The 19,557-nt window shown below is 38.2% G+C and overlaps 1 long non-coding RNA gene across 2 annotated transcripts in view; it reads left to right on the forward strand.

Annotated features, from left to right (window-relative positions):
• Positions 1 to 3,557: 3,557 nt before the first annotated feature.
• LOC310895236 overlaps positions 3,558 to 19,557 on the forward strand; it is a 34,169-nt gene continuing 18,169 nt past the window's right edge. The window contains exons 1-4 of one of the 2 annotated variants that reach the window (XR_014580558.1): positions 3,558 to 4,534; positions 14,227 to 14,409; positions 15,505 to 15,706; positions 19,135 to 19,299. This is a non-coding gene — a long non-coding RNA (uncharacterized lncRNA). The remainder of the gene's footprint in view (positions 4,535 to 14,226; positions 14,410 to 15,504; positions 15,707 to 19,134; positions 19,300 to 19,557) is intronic. The other variant, XR_014580559.1, reaches the window with a different exon arrangement.

Below are 19,557 nucleotides of genomic sequence, written 5' to 3' on the forward strand. Positions count from 1 at the left end.
ATATCATTAGCACAGTGAGAATGACTGAGCAAACAACCATTTGTATAGGATTTGGAAAAGTAATGTTCAAAACTTAAGAAAAACAGTATTCAGATACTTATCTATTCAAAATGGCTTACAACTAGAGAAAGTATGATACCCAATGACACTCTTTACAATTGTCAAAAGTGTATTTAGAGTGTTCTAAAAGCAGGAAGAGGTCTGTTTTTTGTTGTTGTTTGTTGTTGTTTGTTTGTTTGTTTGTTTGTTTTAAATCATTGATCATATTTGGGAGAAGTATTGAGTGACAGTACTCATAGCTCCTTCTTTCAGGCACCAACTTCTGACCTGATGGAACTTCTGGTAAGGAGAAGGTTTTGCGTGATGTTGGAAAACAAATATACATAAGTAACAGATGTGGATTTTTACATTTGCAATGCCTTTCTTTCTGAGTAGTGAGAGTCCTGAGAGATATTTTGACATAGCATGCTGACAGGAAACAGGAAACAGACATGCTAGGGATGAGCTAGAAGACCACTGAAGTAATTTAAAAGAATAAAGACTGTCAAAAGCAATAACATGAACATACTGATCTCTATTACAGGTGTCACAAGACAGATGAAAGAGATGGTGTGACAGATAGCCAGAATAAACTACTTATGGCACTGCATCAGGAGAAAACAACCACAATAGCAGTCTTCCAAATGTCCAAGAGGTTTGCAAGGCTACATTAGTAAGGACAATCATATGAGCTGATCTGTGAATGTTCTGCCTCTTATGCTGTATCCACTCATATAATCTTGTTTTGGTTATCTTGAAGCTGCATAAAAATTAAAATAGTTTTGAATTCTTAAAAAAAAAAAGTTATGATCAAGCATGAGAATTCAGACAATCTGAACACCCTCCCCAAGTCACCTTTATTACTTAAGCTAAATCATTATGAAAAAATAATATTTTGTTATTTATTTATTTATTTGATTTGTTGTATTTTTTGTTCTCTCTTTCTCTCTCCCTTCCCCTTTCCTTTTGCTTTCAGTAAAAGGCTTCAATGGGGCAAAAAATATTTATTTGTTTTTATGTGAATAGAATTTCAATGATAAGATTATTCTAGAAGCAAGGTTAGAAAAAAAATCAACACACTTGTAACTGACAAAAAGGTGGAAAACTGCAAAAAGTGACACTGTTGAAGTTCCTGGTGGTAAAAAGTAGACTTGTGTAACAAAGCCCCGTTAATTTTCAGTGAGGAGTGGATAACTACCTGGTCTTGCTGCTTTTGAAAGTGCTCCTATAATCAATCTTAAAAGAATTTGCACCATTCTGAAAATTTTGCTATAAAAAGTAATGTACCCTGTATTAATTTCTTGCATTGTCTTTGCAGTTATTTCATATATTTGAAGAGCTTTTCCTGTTCAGCTCAACATCAGTCTTTTGACTTGACTTGAATTTTACTACAGAGTCAAGTGCAAAGTCCACACATAGCTGATGTGGAAAACAAATGTGTAGTGTATGTGTACACCTGACAGTGACAAAAATGGTAATTAAGGGAAAGGATAGGAGATTCCAAATTTCCAGGGTAAATCTGGACAATAACCTGTTACTAGGGTCCTTAACAATGTTACCCTGAGAATAAAATGTTAACTAAGTGGAAAAAAATGTTTTTGTCTTCAAAAAGATGGGGCGGCCCAGCAATCACATCCACCAATTCCCTCAGCACCCTCAGGTGGATCCCATCTGGCCCCATGGACTTGTGACAGTCCAGGTGGAGCAGCAGGTCTCTAACTGTTTCCACCTGAACTGTGGACTCCCCACCCCCAGTTCAGGACCCCCTTCCAGTTCAGGAGGCTGAGTACTCTGAGGATAAGTGGCCTGACTAGTAAAGACAGATGTAAAGAAGGCATTAAGAACATCAGCCTTTTCCTTACCCTCAGTAGTCATGTTCCCCCCTGCATCCAGTAAAGGATGGAGATCAGGATAATCAACTGATTTTGTTAACCATAAGACGACCTCTGTTCAATGTAGTTCACAGATCACAACAAAGTTTCAGAGCTCCAAGTCAATGAACCTAATGGAGAGGATGACAGACTTTGATTAACAAGTAGAATAAGTAAGCACATGAGACAAAACTCTCAGAATGGTGGAAAATGGAATTGGTTCATCAGTACATAAAAAATACTATTACTTTGTTTCTGTGGCATAGCTCTGGCTGATTGACTGCTTTTTATCATCTGAGGATTGGGCCCAGAAATAGTAGTTACATACATTAAAAAAAAGATGTAAATCAAAGAAAGCAAGGGAACAGATATATATATATATATAATAACAGATTATGATATCATATTTGAATATTTCATAAATCTTTCTAAGAAACCTCCCCTGCAATTCTAGTCTATGATCAATAAAAAGGATATGACATAAAAAATATTACAAGAGATGATGAAAATGCAATTTCTGTCTTAGTAGATGGATGAGAAAACTTATTGTTTTGTCCTTAATTTTTAAAAAGTCACAAAAGCATGCTAATAAATTGGTGTGGTCCTTGAAGGATACTCAGAAAATTTGTCTGCTTCAGTTCATAAACCTCCCAAGTGTTTTGGAATTATCAGTTGCTTCAGGACATGAAAACAGAAACTGCTGGTTCAATGTCAGCTCTGCAAAAACTACGAATGTTTAAACAAATAATGAGATAAAATGCAATGCATAATTAAAGAGTTTCTTCAGAAGAAGTCTGGGTTGTATTTATTTTCAGGATGGCAGTGAAATACATTTGCACCTGTATATGCTCCAAAGGTGTCATTTTCACGAGTCTTACTGCACAAATAAGGCCTAAGCACATAATACATTATTAAAAGGGTTATGCATTTCAAAGAGAACAAAACTACATGAAAATAAATCTAATATTTGATTTTAATAATATATCAGAATTGCTAGTATAGTGGTCCAGAAGAAGACATTTAAACAAATGATAAAGAAACACAGATCTGATAATAATAATAATAATAATAATATAATAATAATTATTATTATTATTGTTGTTGTTGTTGTTATTGTTATTATTGTTGTTGTTGTTGTTGTTGTTTATGAGCAGTCTAGGAAAAAGTACCAGTTTGCAGCAGGGTAATTGACCCTATGAAAAGGGTAACAAAGGTGAGATCTGTTCCCTGTTTTATAGTTTCTCTGTGAAGATACTAATCTGAAATTGGTCTTTATTAGTACTGTAGCAGCAATATTTAGTTTCAGCAGGCAATCCAAACATATTTGAAGTGGCTCAGTAACATAAGTTATGTGGGATAGTTGCCAGAATAGGCTTTGTGTTCAGAATTCAACCCCTATCTAATTTAATGAATCAAGCAATAGAAACTGGCTTCCAGGCTCAGTCAAAGGCCTTTCTGATTTGGGCAAATAGCCACTAAATCACTCTGCAGATTTCTGCAAATATGACATACAAACCACGTGAGTAGTTTAGCTTACTTCACTGAAAAGCTTAAGTTAGGGAACTAGTCCCTTTAGATCCTTTATTTCTAATTGGAAAGGTGTCTTGCTTTACTTTTTGAGGTCCTGAAGAGAGAGAGGTGATATACTGCAAGCAGTGCTCTATGGCAAAAGCAGATCTGGAGAGCAAAGCAGTTCTTGCTGAGAGACAAACTTCCATTCTTCCACAATGCAAACATAAGAATGATAAGACAAGAAAACTGGGAAATTTGTTGCAACAGTGTATGCCTCACGTGAGCTAACATTCCTGTTTGAAGACCCTCATAAGCAATCCCAAAAAATGGCATAGTTTACCTAGCACTCTGGTGGTTTCACCTTGATGTGCAGATATTGTCTCTGTTCTAAACCAGAGACCTCAGATCCTTAAATTTAGCTGTGGTTATTCTGGTCTAATAACTCTGGCCTAATACATCCTGCATTCTGGACAAGCTTCAGGAATATATTTATCTGAATATTCCATGAGCTCCACCATGCCCATTGTGAGCTGTTACGATGCATCCTATTTTTTAAGTTGTTACTGACAAAAGACACATCTAAATTTGTACTTCCTGAGACTGAATGAACAATATACATATTCTCAGCTCTATCTTGCCCTTTTTACGTTTCATTTCAATGATAAGCAGTCAGAGTTGTCAATGTAAATATACAAATAATTGTAGATGATATTACTATTATTATTATTTTATTTTGTGAGATTCTGGGGTATGTGATCACATAGTTAGGAAACTTTATTCACATAGTCAAATGTCTTTCAACTGTATGCATCAATATCAGCACAATTATGGGCACAGAAAAGAAGAAGTGAAAGACTGGAAAAGGAATCTGAATGAAGTTCAGTGGCTTTGTTTTTCTTCCCTTTTCTCTCCCCTGCACGTGTTCATCCACACAGATGACTCACCAGTTATTAATACCATATTTAGTGAAGATGACCAGAAAGCTAGTGGAGGAATACAGACTTCTTTGTTTGAAGAAAGAAACCTTAAGAAGATGTAGTTCCATGCATCTCACGAATAAACAATTCGAAAAGTTATTGAAGCATCTGAAGTGGCCATCACATTCTGGACAGGTAAGGGTCTGATTATCTTTGTCTTCTGCACTGCAATGTGTCTCCTTCTACTGTAACTAAAATGCTGTGAAAAGAATGTACTCAATTTTTAATGTTAAAACCTGAGTTTTAATTAAAAGTTGTTTCAAGAAACCTCAGCTGACACTGGCTAAGGCTATAAAAGTTCCATAGTTTAATTACTTGGAAATCTAAGAATCCTCCTTTTTGGTAAGCCATCCAGATTTGCAAGCTAGTCATTATCTCTTTAGATACCACTAGTTAAAAATTGAGATTTAGTGTTACTGTCTTTCATGTTGTTTTCAAAGCATTCCCATAATGTCTCAGAAGTGATTTCGCTTTCCAAATATCTTTTTGGCAGGTGTCCGATTGCTAGCCTCAATAATACTCTTTGTATTATTTTCTTTAAAATTGACAACCCCATTGAGCCAATGCCTGTGTGAAATGTGATTCTAACACTACTGTGAGAGTTAGAGGGTGATCTATAATCAAAATTTGAATCCAGTTGTGTCCTCAAGCAATTGAACTGTATTTTCTCTTACTTTGTCTGCTTTTTGCTTATGTCAAGGTTTTATATTTGAGACAAGTTTCAACACATTGCACAACAGAATGACACAGTGGACAAGGAAAGAATGAATCCTCTAATAACCATGAATTATTTATTGCAGATTTGGGAGGGATTCAAACACTTCTGATACTCCTTTTGCTAGAATCAGGAGTTGCGTTCCAAGTGGGATCCATTGACATGAACCATGTATTGATTCAACCACTCAGATTATAGCCAATTTCTTCAACACTCCTTTTAAAATAAGTGTTCAAATAGGAAATTTATCATGCCCTTACTCTACCTGAAGAGGCTTGGAATGTAAAAAAAGACAGTAAACAAGTGTTTAAACACCCACAGCATTATTGAAGCCTCTACCAAAGCTAAGTTACAAATGCATTGGCAGTAGTAGTAGTAATGTCCATGTTTTTCTCTTTAAGTTTCTTATTTTCTTAAGATGGAGGATAATCTCATGTCCTTTATAAATTTACATAAAATTGTTTGCTACTTCCTATAATAGTATATACGAAATATGTCAGTGGTGACTGATGATAGTCACAGGGAAGTCAGAGTTAGGTCACTACACCTATGCAGATATAAACTATGCAGATATAAAGCTTCTATTTTAGTGTCTCAAATCCTTTCAGAAATTTAGGAATTCAAGGCATTTAGACATTAAAAACAGTTCTATTCTCCTAAGCAACTTTTTAGATCTGGACCACACTCTTTTGTTGCTTTTGTGACCCTGATCCCATAGGCATGAAGGTAAATAATTCTTTTGACTTTATCGTATTTCGTTTTGTATCACAAATAACAAAGAAATGCCATACATAGTAACTCTTTCCTTCCCATTCATACTCACAAGTAAACAAGAAAAAAAAATGTTTAGCAAACCTGAGGTCCCTAACATAATTATTTTTGCTCTTAACTGCAGCACAACACATTCAAACTCTGAGGTCCCATGAAAAAAATTTCTCTGGCTTTATAAATAAATAAATGATTGTGTTACTGTTTTCTGAAGGGTTCATAAGAAGGTGAAAGCATACACTTTTTTCCTGTATGGTTTTCCTTGCATAGCCCATGAATACAAAGCAGATCTTAAGGAACAAAGTTAGCTTGTTTGTTTGTTTGTTTTCATCTAAATAAAGTCTGGAATATATGTAGTTAAATAAAGGGTATGTGCTCAAGGTGAAAGGCAAGTCTGCTAACTGGAGTTAGCAGCGACGAAATCTCTGATAGAGAAGCCTGAAGGCTATCAGAAGGGGACTTCAGGGGTTTGGGGTGATTAGTGGATGGAGTGGCAACACAGGTGGTGTTTTCCTCTATACCTTCAGTGGCAGGGAGGGATACTGAGCAGATCTGGAAAGCCCAGCAAATCAATACATGGCTGAGAGATTGGTGCCATCACAATATTTTTTTTTAATTAATTATTTTTATTTTTTTTTTGATCATGGGGAGGTTTACTAAGCACCTGGCCTGATGGCTAAAGATGGGTCACACCTGTTTCAAAGGGAGAAACAGATTCAAGCCCAGGAGGTGGCAGGGCTCATCGAAAGGGCTTTAAACTAGGAATTGGGGGAGATGGGGATGAAATGAGGCTCCATAGAGATGAGCCTGGGGGTGCAATCCCAGGGTTTGGGGTGAGGGCAATGGCACAACTGAAGTGCATCTATACCAATACACGCAGCATGGGCAACAAACAGGAGCAGCTGGAAGCCATTTTGCAGCAGGCAAACTATGGTCTGGTTGCCATCACTGAAATGGGGTGGGACCACTCCCACAACTGGAGTGCTGCAATGGATGGCTACAAGCTCTTCAGAAGGACAGGCAACAAAGGGTAGTGGTGGTGTGGCTCCCTATATTAGAGGGTGTTTCGATATTGTTGAGCTCAGGGTTGGGAATGATAAGGTAGGGTCCCTGTAGATAAGGATCTGGGGGATGGCCAAGAAGGTGAACATCCTGGTGGGGGTCTGTTATAGACTGCCAAACCAGGATGAAGAGACAGATGAGGCGTTCTATAAGCAGATTATGGAAGTCATGCAATCACCAGTGCTTGTTCTCATGGAGGACTTCAACTTCCTGGACATACGCTGGAAATACAATACAGCCGTGAGGAAGCAGTCTAGAAGGTTCCTGGAGTACGTGGAAGACAGCCTCCTGACTCAGCTTGTTAGTGAGCCTACCAGAGGGGATGCCCCGCTAGACCTGCTGTTCACAAACAGAGAAGGACTGGTGGAAGACGTGGTGGTAGGGAGTCTTGGGCAGAGTGATCATGAAATGGTAGAGTTCTCTATTCTTGGTGAAGTCAGGAGGGCTTTCAGTAAAACTGGACTTGGACTTCTGGAAAGCAGACTGAGCTGTTCAGGACACTGGTAGGGAGGGTCCCTTGGGAGTCAGTCCTGAAGGGTAGAGGGGTCTAGGAAGTCTGGGTGCTCCTCAAGAAGGAAGTCTTAAAGGTGCAAGAGCAGGTTGTCCCCGTGTGCTGTAAGATGACCCGTTGAGGAGGAAGACTAGCATGGCTGAACAGGGAACTTTTGCTGAGTGTCCAGGAGAAAAAGAGAGTTTATGTCTGGTGGAAGAAAGGACAGGCAACTCAGGGAGAGTACAAGGAAGTTGCCAGCATATGCAGAGAAAAAATCAGGAAGGCTAAATCCCAGCACGAGCTCAACCTGGTCACTATGGTTAAGGATAACAAAAAAAGTTTTTATAAATATGTTAATGTCAAGAGGAGAGCCAAAGAGAATCTCCATCCTTTACTAGACACAGAGGGGAACATAACTACTGAGGATAAGGAAAAGGCTGATGTTCTTAATGCCTTCTTTACATCTGTCTTTACTAGCCAGACCGCTTATCCTCAGAGTACTCAGCCTCCCAAACTGGAAGTGTGGAATGGGGAGGAGAAGAAAGCCCAGGCAGTTCAGGTGGAAACAGTTAGAGACCTGCTGCTCCACCTGGACTGTCACAAGTCCATGGGGCCAGATGGGATCCACCTGAGGGTGCTGAGGGAATTGGTGGATGTGATTGCTGGGCCACTCCATCTACGTATTGATGCCCATATATATATATGTATATATATATATATATATTGACGCCCATCTATAAGAAGGGTTATAAGAAGGACCTGGGGAACTACAGGCCTGTCAGCCTGACCTTTTTTTGCCAGAGAGGAAATGTTAATTAGACTAGCTTTTAGGCATGTCTTTGTGGGTTGTTTTTGTTGCTGTTGATATTTTCTCCTTTCTTTTTTTCCTCTCCTGCTTTTATGTCATGATACTCTGATGTAAAACTCACTGTAAATGCAACATAATGTAAAGAAATCTTGAAGGTATAGCCCAGTACTCAGACCTCCCTGTCTTTTGGATGAATGACCTAAGTGCTAAAAGTAAGTTTCTGAAGTGGTCTTGAGGTGCCTGGGTACCTATTCCGTTCTGAGTTTTAGGCCCTATTATGGGTATTTTCATTTTGCTAATTCCTTTTATTTTTCCACTTGAATTGAAATAAACCATTCTCTTCCCCCCCCCCCCCCAAAAAAAAAACCAACAACAACAACAACAACAAAACAGTAGTATGCAAATCTCATCTTTCCACTGCTTACAGTTGATTACACCTGGAATCATTTATACCAGTCTGCATAGCTTCTGAGAAGTTGCACTTGGTTTTATTTCTTTTCAGTGTTGTATTATGATTCCATTTCATGGAAAAGGTCTGACCTAATCTTTACTGCTATTATTTCTAATTTTTAAACTACTTTAACAAATTTTAAGGTTAAGAGAGACTACTATGATCTGATTTTCTACTTTACACACGCCAAAGAATTGCAAATGTCTGGGAAATGTCTATTGCCATAGAGATTAAGATTTTAGACAGATGGGTAGATTTATACTGTCTTGAAAATGTGTCTAACACGGTCTCCAGACATGAATTTCTGAGAGGAGACTTAGCTCTTCCACTTCTTTGTTAATTGGAATGTCAAGGTCCAGATTATAATTTCATGCCATTTGGGAAGAATTTTCTCTTTTCTTTTTTTTTTTTTTTTTGAAAATCAAGGTAGTTTAGAAGCAGTGACCTCACCTTTCCTCAGATTTTGACACCAGGCACATTTTAAAAGACATTTTCTGTACTTGAGTGAAATAAAACAGAACTCAAGTTACTCTCATAATCAGTAGCATAGTGTCTTTGATCATGTAATATAAGAAGAACAAAAAATTAGATAATACCTAGGACATCATAATGTTTTATGTCTGAAGTCTTATGTAGAGAAACAACTTAAGAAAAATGACAGTACCTTTAAGCACCTGAGCTCCTTTAAAGGACATAGACATTAAAATCTTGAAGCAATACCAAAACATTATGCCAAAACAACTTTTTCAGTAAAGTATAATAAATGTTATTAATGACTGTTCTTTACCAGCTTGCATATTGTATTCCTAATGCTCTATTTATAAGGATATTCAGCATGATGGACAAACGCTTCAGCATCATAACAGTCCACATCTAAAACTGATTTCAAATGCATTGGCTTGATACTAATGTATCTTTAGATTTAGAGTTACTCTAGTAATACCAAATGTAACTGCAGTCAAAATGAGATCAATGTACATCTATATTTATGTCTCTTTTATCTCTATATATCAAACAGTCTGTTTGTGCATGAGAAGTAGCTAGATATAAATAGACAAGCTTTCAAAAACAACTGTTTCATTAGCAAGAGATGGATTGAACAGACAGAACAGCAGGAATGAAATATTTATGAAGTATATATATGAGCCACTCCTGGTGAGAAATCTAAGTTTGCCTGGAAGCAGCCTTTCTGAACTGAATGCTCGAGGCTTTGAAATTTTAGTATACTTTTTTTTTTCTTTCTTTCTTTATTTTTTTTTCTTTATTTTTTTTTCTCTGTAATTTCTCTATCCTTCTGTAAGGGTTCACATTGCTACAACCAAAATCTTATCCATGACTTTTCATTCCATTACATATTTTGTTGGTGGCATTTTAGTATTATTATAATTCAGGCAATTCCTGAAGAAAATTATATTATTAATGTACAAACACTATTCATCCTTATGTGGAGAAATGATAGAAAATATTTTAAATGGTTAACTTGTTTAAACCATCAGCTTCTCAGTTATTACAATTATTGAAGGAAGCTTATAGGAATGTAGGTCAAAAAACTTCAGATAACTGCAGAAGAAGGCCTCTAGGGACAAAAATAAGAAATACAAAGCACAAAATAGTATATAAGTAGAAAGGTCTATAAAGTATAATGAGAAAGAATGAGCATATTGTTATGAAATGATGACAAAAGAAAGAACTGGTTTACTACTCAGTAAAGAAAGCTGTCAGTGGAGGATAATGTGAAGAATGAATTGTTTAATGTCACTTTTACATGAAGTACCAGTAAAATTTAGCATAATATTTAACATAATAAAATATGAGAGGTATTAAAATCAAGATAGAAGAAGATCTAGATATCTTCAGGTCAGCTGAACCTGGTGAAATTCATTCTGGATTCATTAGAGGAGCAACCTAAACAACCTCTAAAACATTATTGGCTATATTTTGAAAATGCATGGAGGATGGATAAATCTTTTGAAACATCATCAATAAATAAATGTATATTTTCTGCCTGACTTTAAGCATCTAACTCAAATATCTAAATGAGCTAATTGTCTAGAATTATTTATTATTCAATTAAAAAAATGTGTTGTCTATCTGTAGGAAGGATTGCCTAATTTGTCAAGATTCTTAATTAAAATGTCATAGATAAATGAATGAAGCTTTTTGGCTGAGGTTGTAACATATAACCATAAGAAAGGAAGAGGAGGAGCTGTGCAGCTATAGGCAACTCAATATTTTTTTAGTTACACAAAAATACTAGGTAAAATTACACAAACCTTTGCAAGATTTGTATTTCTTTGTACTGGGACTGGATGCTTAATATCTTTGTCAGTGAAATGGAGAGTGAAATGAAGTGCACCCTCAGCAAGTTTGCCAATGACACCAAGCTGTGTGGTGCAGTCAACATGCTGGAGGGAAGGGATGCCATCCAGAGGTACCCGCACAGGCTTGGGAGGTGAGTCTCTGCAAACCTCATGAGGTTCAACAAGGCCAAGTGCAAGGTCCTGCATATGGGTTGGGCAATCCCAAGTACAAATACAAGCTGGACGGAGAATGGTTTAAGAGCAGCCCTGAGGAGAAGGACCTGGGGGTATTGGTTGATGAGAATCATAGAATCAATAAGGTTAGAAAAGACCTCCAAGGTCATCAGGTCCAACCATCCCCATACTGCCAATGTCACCCACTAAACCATGTCCCTAATTATCACATCCAACCTTTCCTTAAACACACCAAGGGATGGTGATTCCACCACCTCCCTGGGGAACCTGTTCCAATGCCTGACTACTCTTTCTGAGGAGAAATGCCTCCTAATTTCTAACCTGAACCTCCCCTGGCGCAACTTGAGGCCATTCCCTCTAGTCCCATCACCAGTTATCTGCTAGAAGACGCTGACCTCCAGCTCCCCACACCTTCCTTTCAGGTAGTTGTAGAGAGCAATGAGGTCTCCCCTGAGCCTCCTCTTCTCCAGACTAAACACCCCCAGTTCCCTCAGCCACTCTTCACAGGACTTGTGCTCCAGAGCCTTCACCAACTTCGTAGCCCTTCTCTGGACACGCTCCAGGGCCTCAATGTCCTTCTTGTAGTGTGGGGCCCAAAACTGAATGCAGTACTCAAGGTGCAGCCTCACTAGAGCAGAGTACAGGGGGACTAACACCTTCTTGGTCCTGCTGGATACAATATTCCTGATACAAGCCAGGATGCCATTGGCCTTCTTGACCACCTGGACACACTGATGGCTCATGTTCAGGCGATCACCAAAAAACACCCCCAGATCCTTTTCCTTTGCACAGCTTTCCAGCCACTCTTCCCCAAGCCCATAGCGTTGCATGGGGTTGTTGTGACCAAAGTGCAGGACTTGGCACTTAGTCATGTTGAACCTCATCCCACTGGCCTCTGCCCATTGATCCAACCTGCCCCGGTCCCTCTGCAGAGCCTTCCTACCCTTTGGAAGGTCAACACTTTTCCCCTGCTTGGTGTCATCTGCAGAGTTACTGAAGGTACACTGAATTCCATCATCCAAATCATCAATAAAGATATTAAAGAGGATGGACCCCAACACCAACCCCTGGGGAACACCACTGGTGACTGGTTGCCACCTGGATTTCACTCCATTCACCACCACTCTGTGGGCCCAGCTGGCTTTACTGAAGTCTGGGTAGACTACATCAACAGTCTTTCCCTCGTCCACGGGGTGGGTCACCCGGTCATAAAAGGAGATGAGGTTGGTCAGGCAGGAGGACTTGCCTTTCATGAAACTATGCTGACTGGGCCTGGTCCCCAGGTTGTCCCACATATGCTGTTTGGTTGCATTCAAGATGACCTGTTCCATCACCTTTCCTGGCACCAAGGTCAGGCTGACAGGCCTGTAGTTCACCAGATCCTCCTTACAACCCTTCTTATAGATGGGCATCACATTAGCAGGTCTCCAGTCATCCAGGACCTTTCCGGACGACCTTGACCGCAGATAGATGATGGAAAACAACACAGCAATCACATTTGCCAACTCCCTCAGCACCTTTGGGTGGATCCCATCTGGCCCCATGGACTTGTGACAGTCCAGGTGGAGCAGCAGGTCTCTATCTGTTTCCACCTGAACTGTGGGGGTTTCTTCTCTCCATCCCAGACTTTCAGTTTGGGAGGCTGAGTACTATGAGGATAAGTGGTCTGACTAGTAAAGACAGATGTAAAGAAGACATTAAGAACCTCAGCCTTTTCCTTATTCTCAGTAGTTATGTTTGCCCCTGCATCCAGTAAAAGAGAATCTCAACATGAACCGGCAATAAGCCCTTGCAGCAAAAAAAGCCAACCATATCCTGGGCTGCATCAAAAGCAATGTGGCCAGCAGGTCAAGGGAGGTGATTCTCCCCTCTATACTGCTTTTGTGAGACCCCACCTGGAGTGCTGTGTTCAGCTCTGGAGACCCCAGCACAAGAAGGACATGGACCTATTAGAACAAGTGCAGAGGAGAGCCGCAAAGATGACAATGGGGCTGGAGCACCTCTCCTACGAAGACAGGCTGAGGGAGTTGGACTTTTTAAGCCTGGAGAAGAGAAAGCTCTGGGGAGACTTAAAGCGGCCTTCCAGTACCTAGAAGGGGCCTAAAGAAAAGCTGGGGAGGGATTCTTTGTCAAGGAGCGCAGTGATAGGACACAAGAGGTAAAGACTTTAAACTAAAAGAGGGTAGGTTTAGATTAGATATAAGGAGGAAGTTCTTTACTATGAAGGTAGTGAGGCACTATCACAGGCTGCCCAGAGATGTTGTGGATGCCCCATCCCTGGAAGCATTCAAGGCCAGGCTGGATGGGACTTTGAGCAACCTGATCTAGTGGGAGGTGTCCCTCTCCATGGCAGAGGTATTGGAGTTAGATGATCTTTAAGATCCCTTCTAACCCAAACCATTCTGTGATTCTATGATTCTAAGAATAAGGAATTTATTTTTTTTTCATTTATAAAATGACAAATTAAGTGGACAAAGGAACAGTAGTCGTTATGCATCTCAGCCTGAGGAAGGTTTTTTAAATGTTCTGCATGACCTTCTCAAAATTTGTGTATGTGTATCTACTGTCACATACAGGCAAAAACAGCTAGAAGATTGTACTTAATACCTAATGACAAACTGTTCATGTTTATAGACCTCTGGGGTCGTAACTGGATTGGATACTTCTCTGTTTTCACTAATGACAAGAATAAAAGAATAAAAGGTCTGCTCATTTAAATTACAGAAGACATTAATTTAAAAGTCTTTGGTGTCATGTTAATGTGCTGAATTGGAGATACTGTAAGGAGAAGTGTTCTGAAAAGAAGAAATAGAATGAACTTCTGTTAAGAATACTGCAATTATCTAAATTTATGTGAAAAGTCATCAGCACAGATTTAGAACAAGGAAGTCAGATTTTTTGTATTAAATAGTGTAGGTATATAATAGACCACAAGCTGAATAAAAACAAGTTATACTGGTGCAGCAATGGGCAAATATCAATAGGTATGTGTAAACAGATGTAAGAGCCATAAGTACTCTTTTTCTTTTATAAAGCATTAAAGGAACTTCAGCTGAAATTTATGTCCAGTATTGGAAAGTGCATTCAAAAATGAGAATCAAAGAGAGTTCAGATGAATGCTACAGGAAACACCTACAAAGCATGACCTGAAGGAAAGAGGAAAAGAACTGCAGTTGTCATTTTTAAAGAAATGATCCTGACAAGTGAAAAGCTAAAAGGTAAGCAGAAATCGAAGTAAGAGGAAGATAAATTGGACACTGAGGAAAAGAAAATCTGACCACAAGAAAAGTTAGCTACTGGTACATATTACCTGGTTTATCACATAGTGGTGTTATAAGAAAAAGTTAGAAAAATATCCCTTGGGAAGGCTGGCCTTGTCTTAGAGTAGGTGATGAATTAGATGACCTTTGAGATCTCATCCAGGCCTGTTTTGCTTTGAAGCATCACCAAACACTTTCTCTGAAGAAGCTCCCTCTGAATACTAGACAGAGTGAATGACAAATCTGAGAACAAGATTGGAGAAGCATTAAAGTCTACTTGACCGTGCTTTTGGAGCATTTTTTGTTCACCAGATGAACAGGGGAAAAGTATTTTGTCTGCAAATCAAAATTCTGAACATGCATTAATAGCTCTCATTTCATTGGAGTGTGTGTAAAATTTTAAAATGCTAGATAGACTTATCTGAATAGAAGGAAATTGAAACTAACTTTAGTATAGGAAAGAAAAGCTGGAAAATATAATCTAAATTTAATGTTACAGTCTAAGAAACCAAGAGGTAACTTAAAGGAACACAAGTGTACCTATGTTGGAAACTATGATTTTTAAGTCAAGTTACTAACTTTGGTGACTACAACTATAATGATTTGTAAACATTTTCAGTTGTAATAGATACATGCAGCAACTAAGAGTACCAAGAAATAGTTCATGCTCAAAAAACCTGTCTGAGCTCATGAAATCAAAGTAGAAATAAAGTCCAGCAAAGAATAGGAAAATACTGAACAAACAAACAAACAAACAAAACACGTAAAACAAGGAAAAAATAATATAAATTAATGGAAAATTTGCAGAGGAAAAAATGTGGCTGAAGTATTTCAGAGGATTGCCTGGTGCTGATCACAACAATTTCACATATTGAAAAATGTTGCTTGTTCTGGTTGAAATCCATTTCTTGGGATGATATGAAACAATTAAAATGAGATAAAATCATGTAAATAGGTAAGGAGCCTTTTTGTTCGAGACCATATATTTACTCATAAGCACAAGTGTAAAATGAACAGCAAAATAAAGAGAACCAATAGCATTTTCTCTTTCAGACTTTAGGTCCAGGTGATCACTGGAGAATAGATACTTCTACCTGTCTTCTCTCCAGCAGCATAGCGGCCCAAATGGAGAAGATTCATCCTGCCTTCCCTCCAACATCCACATTGTTTGAGCGGTACAATTAGCATACCTACATAACAGCACCTACATCTGTGAGAATTTAGGGAGATTCTGTAAGGACCTAATTCTGGCTATGTAGGTAAAGCACAGTCTGTCTTTCTACAAGTTCTTTTTTCTTCGTTCTTAAGTGATTCCAAACAAATTGTATTCATCACCTTGCCCATCTTCTGTTTACATTTCTAGTGTAAGCATCAACATAGGTTATACATGCGTGAGGAATACTGCCCAAAACTTCAGTTTCATAGAATCATAGACTATCCTGAGTTGGAAGGCAAAGCTGTACGGTCCAACTCCTGGCTCCACACAGGACCGCCCAAAATTCAGACCATATGTCTGAGACAGTTGTCCAAATACTTCTTGAACTCCAGCAGTGTCATGACCACTGCCTTGAGGAGCCTGTTCCAGTGCCTGACAACCACCCTCTCAGTGAAGAACCTTTCCCTAACACCCAGCCTGCCCCTCCCCTGTCCCAGCTCCATGCCGTCCCCTCGGGTCCTGTCGCTGTCCCCAGAGAGCAGAGCTCAGCGCCTGCCCCTCCGCTCCCCTCGTGAGGGAGCTGCAGGCCGCCATGAGGCCTCCCCTCAGCCTGTTCTGCTCTGAGGTGAACAAACCAAGGGGCCTCAGGTGTTTCTCATATGTCTTCCCCTCTAGACCCTTCACCATCTTTGTAGCTCTCTTTTGGATTCTCTATAATAGTTTTAAGTCCTTCTTCTGTTGTGGTGCCCAGAACTTTTTAATTTAGTTATCACCTCAGCCCAATCACATGTTGATAAAATTATGATTTGATGAAGACATTGCATAATTAACTGCCCATCAGATATCTCTATATTAGACACTAATGAACACTGGTTTAGAATGAAAAGTTTTGAACACGGCGGTAAATATATGTCCACCAACTGGTTGAAAGAAAAACAAAATACAAAGATCCTACTCTAAGAGAAACTGGCCCATGTTAAGAACATTACAGGCAGACTGTGGTCTTTAAGACAGACCAACGCTTTTGTTTGTTTGTGGGTTGTTTTTTTTTATTTTTTTCTTTCTTTTTTTTTTTTCTCTTATATTAATTTCACAGTTTCATGTACTGCAATAAATGTCTTTCAATTTAAAAGCTGTATTTTACTTGTATGGTGCTAAACATTTTTTTTCAGTTACAGCGGCAAACTGCAGGCAAACAGGCAGCATCAAGAAGGAAGAAAAAATAAAAAATAAATCCAAAATTATTCTTTTGGCAGTAGAGCTAGTGCTCCATTTATCTTATGTAGAAGTGATGGCTATTAACACTTGAAAAATTAATCTATTTCTAACCTAAATACAACCTGGAAAACTGTTCCTACACTTAAGTGGTGAGAAATGCTGAACAGGGCCCCAGACAGTCTAGCTTTGTGAGAAACAAAGTTGTGTTTTTGCAGCAGAGAATTACTTTTCTGTATTCCAAGGTAGTTGTGTAGTCATAATAAGGAGAAATGCTAAGTAGACAAGTGGACAGTAGAAGGCCTCACTGTTCCAAAATAAGGTAGAAGCTTGAGAAAAACAGGATGAGCGGTGTGAGAACAGTAAAACAAAGATCACAAGTTCTCAAAACATACGAAAGGAGAAATTAAAGGGTTGAAAAAAAGAAAAAATGTACATATATGGTATAGAGGAGCATCGAGTAGCTTGTGAACCTGTAGTACTCAGCCAATGAGGAAACAGGGGAGGTGATCAGGCATTGGGTAATAGGGAATAAAAGGTTATGATTTGTTTACTAAAATGCGCTCCGTATTGACAGGATGCCCGCCATTGCAATAGTGAATAAAATAGCTTCACAGAAGATCCTGTCTGAAGAAAATTATTTGAGATTTTTCTCACAGCTTTGTGTGTGTGTGTTGCACTTTCATTTCTTCAGTATTTAAATAACTGTGTAAGAGGCACTGTACACAGCTACACTGTAGATGTCAGGAACATAGACTATGATAACTGTACTTGAAAATAGTCAGTCCTGCCTAACGTGGAGTAAAAGATTTCATTTTAACTGTCTCTAGAGGGTCAGATAGTTAAACACTTTAAAATTATGTTCTGTTATCTCTTGTACTGCTACATTTGTGCATTTGTGTTTATACTGAAGTTCAGCTCTTAGCAATGACCTGAGCCAAGTACTGGTCCCTCTGGAATAGATAGGAATTTTGTTTTTTACTCTGTGGAAACACATATTTGTTTATCAAGACTGAAGCTGCTTCTGAAGCTGCCTTTTTTTTTTTTTTTTTTTTTTTTTTATGTGCCTATGTGCCAAAATCAAAGGAACATATCTGTGGGTAACTGAAGACCTATTCCAATTCCCCCTGAACTCAGCAGAGTAATCTGTTGATTTCTTTCAAAACTGTGGCAAATCATAAAAGAGCGGAAGCAAAAGTACATTAGTTACAACACAATGATATTTTTCCATCCATTTTCAATTTGCACCAATTTTCCACTACAATTTATCTCACTTGGACGTTTCCAAACTACTACTACTACTAGTAACAACAACAACAACAACAACAAAAAACGCATTTATGAATTAGATTCCACACACTTAGTTCAAACAAATGTGTTTTAAATTTATACTTATAGTCTTTGGGAACTGATTTGAGGACATTGTATTTCTGAAAGAATGACTTTAAAAAAAAAAAAAGAAAAAGTGTATGTTAAGACATCTCTTAAAAGATCAAAAAGATCAAAAGAAGGTTTCTAAAATAAGACAAATCTGTGTCCAGACAACAGCAGGGCCAGAAATAAGAGGGAGAGTGTCGCAACAAATGCAAAAAGCGTCAGCATCAGCTACGTACTTACAACGAATCAGTCATTTGGAGATCAGCAAATAATGAGGCTGTTCAACAAATAATATTCTACAAAGTTTAGAAATAAATCTCTACCTGACAAAAGGCCGAATGGAGTTTCAAAGTTGACGAGAAGTTAATAGATTCCAGTATGCTAAGCCAGATATATTTCTTTGGCACAGAAAGTCTTAACTAACTAAAAAATTGCCTGTAGGTTGACTCCTGCTGGCCATTCATGCTAATTATTTACTATAGATTCATAATAGTTATGGCCAGCAAGACAGGCACGTTCATAGTCTTAATTTCACAAAGTTACATTGAGGGTACTGTCCAAGTACTTTGGAAGTCTCTGATAATGCAGAGACGTCTATTCAAAAATGACTTCCTCATAGACAAAACTAATTTTAGAAGCTCACATTCATTCTTCAAGTTCATTTGGACTAGTGCAGCTCTCCCAGTGACATCAAATGGAACTTCCCACGTCTAAAACAATATATGATATCACAGTTATGAGCTACTCCACTGGACGTCATGTTCATTACAATACAAACTGCAGTTGAATTGCAATTCAAGTCCAGATATCTATGCTTTTGTTTAGTTGTGTGGTGTTTTTTTGTTTTATTTTGTTTGTTTTTCTAAATAAATGTCAGTACCATTTTACTTCTGCTATTATTTTATACTCATGGTAAGCGTTCGTATTCTCTACAGATACTGGATGGAATTCAGTACAGTCACTTTGGATCTCAGACATGAAAGATCCCTGGGATTCACTGGCATATGGATGGAAAGCTAATAGAAATCTCTGTTAATACAGTCATAGGAAAGGAGTCCCTGTGAAAAACTTGGTGACATTTTACCACTGAAACCAAAATGGTAATGAAATTACTAAATTTAGTTCAGCCATAGCTGTTGAGCTGTGTATAGAAAAAAAAATAATGTATATATATGTCTTGCTGTAAGTTGTTGTATACATTCTTATTTCTTATACTATGCATGTATGCATGCAAGTAGTGATACTTTTAATTAATTAACTTATTTATTCATTTTTATTTATTTATTTATAACTAATTCCACTCCTTTGATAGTTTCTGTCAAATGCTAATCTTCCTGGAATAATTAGGAATTTTTCTT

The sequence above is a fragment of the Anser anser genome (assembly GCF_964211835.1).
Source record: "Anser anser genome assembly, chromosome: 2".
Taxonomy (NCBI): Eukaryota; Metazoa; Chordata; class Aves; order Anseriformes; family Anatidae; genus Anser; species Anser anser.